Source organism: Orycteropus afer, unplaced genomic scaffold, assembly GCF_000298275.1.
Source record: "Orycteropus afer afer isolate SDZICR_OR568_19922 unplaced genomic scaffold, OryAfe1.0 scaffold00510, whole genome shotgun sequence".
Lineage (NCBI taxonomy): Eukaryota > Metazoa > Chordata > Mammalia > Tubulidentata > Orycteropodidae > Orycteropus > Orycteropus afer.
The window spans coordinates 215,957-221,529 of record NW_006922097.1 but is presented as its reverse complement, the minus strand read 5'-3'; positions in this window follow the sequence as shown (position 1 = coordinate 221,529).

Here is a 5,573-nt window from a genome sequence, read left to right as displayed (position 1 = left end):
CTCTCATTGAGCCCCACCTCACCCCAGATGCCTGAGAAATAAATAATGGTGTGTGCTGCTTAAGTTTTTTTTTTTTTTTAATTTTTTTCGTGATTTGGGTGAACGTTTACAGAACAAATTCATTTTCCATACAGCAGTTCATATACATTTTGTTTCATGACATTGCCCACAAGTCCCCACGATGTAACAGCTCTCTTCGTGGTTGTTTATTACCTAGCATCAGGACAAATAGGTAACTGATATAGCAGTCTACTGCCCAGGAATGTATCCACGCCTTGGACTTTCATGTGAGTGGGAGATAATTTTATAGTGTGATTATCTGTTGTTAGTTGATTTGTAACAGCAGTTTCCAGTTCCAGTTTCCATCTGTTCAGTTGCAACTCATGGTGGTCCCATGTTGGCAGACTAGCACTGTACTCCGCAGGATTTTCAAGAGCTGTTTTTTCAGAAGTAGACCCCCAGACCTTTCTTCTGGAGCACCTCTGGGAGGACTTGAACTCCCAACCTTCCAATTAGCAGCTGAGTGCATTAACTCTTAGCACCATCCAAAGGCTCCAATACCAATTTAACTTACCCAGATTAAAACACCCCTCTACTTCTATGGCTCATCATTGCTTCTGGATGAAAGGCCAAGAAGAATCTGCCTTCTGAATACCTCTTCAGCTCCATTCAGCCTGTCTCTCCCTCTCTTTCTTCACCCTGACTGCACTGGATTTCTCTCAATTCCTCAAATGCTCCCGGCAGTCTTCAATATTATGACCTTATCTGATGCTTTAACCTTTGCCAGAACTCATTTCTTCCCCTGTCATACACATGGTACAGCTAACTGTGCAGGCAGAATTTTTAGTATTTGCATGTATTCACTCATTTAACCCTTACACCAGCTTTACAAGGTAGGTTGCCCCCATTTTAGAGATGAAGAAACTCAAGGCTCAAAGGGTGTGGGTCAGGGTTGTATCCTTTCACCATACTTATTCAGTCTGTATGATGAGCAAATAATCCAAGAACTTGGACTCTGTGAAGAAGAACATGGCATCAGGATTGGGAGAAGAATCATTAACCACCTGCGATATGCAGATGATACAACCTTGCCTGCTGAAAGTGAAGATGATTTGAAGCCCTTGCTGATGAAGATCAAAGACTATGGTTTGCAGTATGAATTATACCTCCACATAAAGAAAACAAAAATGCTCACAACTGGACCAATAAGCAACATCATGATTTAAATAGAGAAAAGATTGAAATTGTCAGGGATTTAATTTTATGTGGATCCATAATCAACACCCCTGGAAGTAGCAGTCAAGAAAGCAGATGTCATTTTGCACTGGGCAAATGTGCTGCAAAAGACCTGGGAGAGCCAGACTTAGAGAGGAGTGACCACACTCAAACCCACTGCCATCAAGTGGTAGATTCCCCCAACTTGACAGGGTTCTGTAGTGGGTCTGCATTTCTGTACTATGGTGAAGGGACCAGCAAGGCTGAAGGCAGAACACCCACGTGGCTTTACTTGTCAACTAGTACTAGTAGTCATCTTTCTTGGGAAGAAGGGCAGTGCAGAATGATAGTAACAGCATGGGGTTTGGGTCAGACAGATCAAAGCTCTAATTTTAGCTCAGCAACTATCGAACAACACCAAATATCAGTTTTCTTGCATATAAAGTGGGGAAAATGACCACATCTCCTTCTTTGGGTTGTTTCCATACATAGATGATATAAAGCTCAGGACTTGCATAGAGAAAGTTCTTAATTTTAAATAAGTAAAAAAATGTTCAGTTATTTTGCCCCAAGTGGTACGTTAATCTGTGTGGAAAGATTCAGTGTGAAGAAATAATACTATTGTCAACTGGTCCCCAACTCATGGTGTCCCCATAAACAATGGAGCAAAATGCTGCCTGGTTCTATGCCATTCCCATGATCACACTATTGTAATCCATAGTGTAGTAATACTAGATAACAGTAGCACTTGCTAAGTGCCAGACACAGTTGAAAGAGCTGTACATGTATTAATTAGTTTAATTTCTATAATAGCTTCCAAAAAACCAAACCCACTGCCGTCAAGTCAATTCTGACTCACAGCAACTCTTTAGGACAGTGTAGAACTGTCCCACAGGGTTTCTAAGGCTGTAAATCTTTATGGAAGCAGACAGCCTTGTCTTTGTCTCATGGAGTGGCTTGTGGGTTTGAACTGTGCTGACTTTTTGCTTAGCAGCAGAAAGCTTTACCCATTGTGCCACCAGACCTCCTCTTATCAACCATATGGAGTAGGTATTATGATTAGCTCCATTATACAAATGAGGAAACTGAGGGACAGAGAGAACTCTTTTGGAAATCCCTTAAAAGGCTCCATATGGTTTGCAGGCTGCTCAACAAGGGGGTAGATTGGTTTGAGATGAAAGAATATGTTCTTTATCATCTGGCCTAGCAGTCCTAATAGACCACCAAACATATGGGAACCACCTCACAATAAGGTGGTTTAAACTCTTGTTCTCCCACAGACACTGTTAAAAGACAAGTGGCAGACTGGGAGAAAATATTTGTAAACCGTATATCTGGTGAAGTAGGTGTACCTAGAATATATAAAGAACTCCCAAAAGCCAATTAGTGAATGTAACTCAAGTTTTAAAAACTGGCAAAAGATTGAATAGATGCTTCAACAAAGAAGATATTCGAATGGCAAATAAACACATGAACAAATGTCTAACATCAATTGTCACATTTTTAATAAAAATCAAAACCACAGTGAGATACCACTACATACTCAATCAATTCAAAACTCAACTACTCACTGTCATTGAGGGGATTCCGACTCATAGCGACCCCCATTGGGTTGCCAAGGCTGTAAATCTTTACAGAAGTAGATTGCTCCATCTTCCTTTTATGGAGCAGCTGGTGGGTTTGAACCACTGACCTTCAGGTTAGCAGCTAAATGTCTTATCCACTGCACCCCAGAGCTCCTTACGTATCCACTAGAAAGGCTAAAATGAAAAAGATTGACTACAACAAGTGTTGGCAAAGATATAAAGCAACTGGAACTCTCATACATGGCTGGTAGTTGGTAAGAATATAAAATGGTACTTTGGAAAACTGTTTGACAATTCTTAAAAAGTTAACTATACTCCTATCTTATGATCCAGCCATTTCACTTCTAGGTATTTATCCAAGTGAAATAAAAGCATATGTTCACACAAGATTTATGCATGAACATTCACAGCAGTTTTATTTGTAATAGTTCATCAGGTGAATGGATAAACAAATTGTGGCACATCCATACACTGGAATACTACTCAGTAATAAAAGAGAACAAGCAACAATATGGATGAATAAATAGTTATGCTGAATGAAACAAGTCAAACAAAAATGAGCCCATGTCTGTGATTCCATTTATATATTATCTTAAATGCAAATTAATTTGTAGTGATAGAAAGCAGACTAGACAGAGAGCCTGGGGGTAAGATGAGGGAAGAGGAGATTACCAAGGGGCAGGAGGAAATTTTCAGGTTGATGGATATCTTGACTGTGGTGATGGTTTTATGAGTATATAAAAACTAAAACCAAACTCTCTGCCGTAGAGTCTGATCTGACTCAGAGTGACCCCGGGGCGGTATCACTGTGGAAGTAGATCGCCCAACCTTCTTTCCGAGGAGTGGCTGTTGGGTTTGAACCCTCAGCCTTCTGTTAGTAGTCAAATGCCTTAGGCACTATACCACCAGACCTCCTCATGAGTATAAACATTTGTCAAAAACTTATCAAGTTGTATGTTTTAAATATGCTCAGTTTTTATATGCCTATTATACCTCAATACAGCTGTGAAAAAAAAACAACAAAATCCATACGTGTAGAGTGTGGGATATTGGAGCTATGAGGAGCCCTGAATGGTTAAACTTGGGCTCCCCTAATGCTGCTGCCTATGAAAAAATTATTATGCAAATTAAATTTAGAATACAGGCCAGGCTCTGTACTAGGCATGCTCACTGTTTTCTCAGGACCTGGGCAGAACCTGTGTGAGCAATGTTACCTGAAAGGACATGTGGCTGAAAGGTGGCTGCTCAGAGGACAAGTGGGAAGGGCGTAGGGAACTGAAGAAATCCCTTCATGTCTCAACCCCACTTTCCTCTTTACAAAAGTGTTTTTCTGGCTCTTTTAGAAAGCATGTTCTATGGAGCTATGTTCCTTATCTTCCTCCTCAAAAGAAGGGTGAGAGTTAAAGGATAATTGTGTTTCAATGACTCCATCAATTAACCAGCTCCCCCTCCCCAGCACACAGCTAGGGGTGGGGAGGGGTGTCCTGGGAAAGGGGGCAAGCCTGGGGTGTGCTCTCTGTCCCAGGCTGTAAGTTGTCATCTTCAAGCTCCCTGGAGGAGTCAGGCTGTCTCATTTATATTCTAGCTTGTCTCCTGTAGAGGTAAACTCAGCAGATGGGGTTAGGCTAACAATGTTTTTGTTCAAGGTGTGATGTACTTTCCCTCCTTTCACAAGCTCAAGGGAAGATTTTCAATGATGCTCAGAAATGATTTTCAATTAAAATAACCACTAGCTTTCACCCTTCACACTTACTGAAGTCTGTTCATGGGCAGGGTGTGTGTGTGTGTGTACGCACACGTATGTGCGTGCATGTGCGTGGTGGGGAGGATGCAAACCCAAGGCAAATGCTACTTCACTCCCCACCTGCTTCCAGGAGGCAGATGTGGTTTTCCCTTCTTTCCTGGCTTGGCATTTCCTGGGGACAGAGCCTTTTGCTGGACTAATTGATAAAGACATATTCAGCATTAACTAAAGCACAAGCAGACAGCATAGACAACAGAAAGAACAGGCCCCAGGAAATGGGAAGGAATGAATAAAGGAGTGAAGTAAGTCTTTGATGAGTTTATCTTACCCTGAGCACTACTGCCATTTTGGGTCAAATAATTGTTTCTTGTGAAGGGCTGTCCTGTGCATTGTAGGATGTTCAGCAGCATACTTGGCCTTTACCCACTAGATGCCAGTAGCATCTTCCCAGTCTTGGCAATTACAACTTTCTCCAGATATTGCTAAATGTACCTGAGGGGGTAAAATCACTCTGGAATGAAAATCACTGATCTAATCACTTTAGACCTCAGTTGCAACACCTGTGAAATGGCCACACTTAACATTCCAGAGGGCAAGGAATTGGACTAGACCTGCACTGTCCACTATGGTAGCTACGAGTCACATGTAGCTATGGGCACTTGAAATGTGGCTAGTCCAAACTGAGATGGGCTATAAGTGTGAAAGGCAGGCTGGATTTTGAAGATTTAGTATGATAGCAATAATGTAAATATCTAATACTTTTCATATTGATTACATGCGCTTTAGTTATCAAGTTCTACTGTAACAGAAATATAACAGCCACAGTGAGTGGCTCTAATAAGCAGAAATTTATTTTCTCACAGTTTAGAAGGGTACAAGTCTGTATTCAGGGAGCCAACTTGTGCTGCTATAACAAAAATACCACAACTTGATGGCTTTGACTAACAGAAATTTATTCTCTTACAGTTTAGGAGGCTAGAAGGCCAAATTCAGAGTGCTGGCTCGAGGGGAAGACTAGGCTAGAAGTT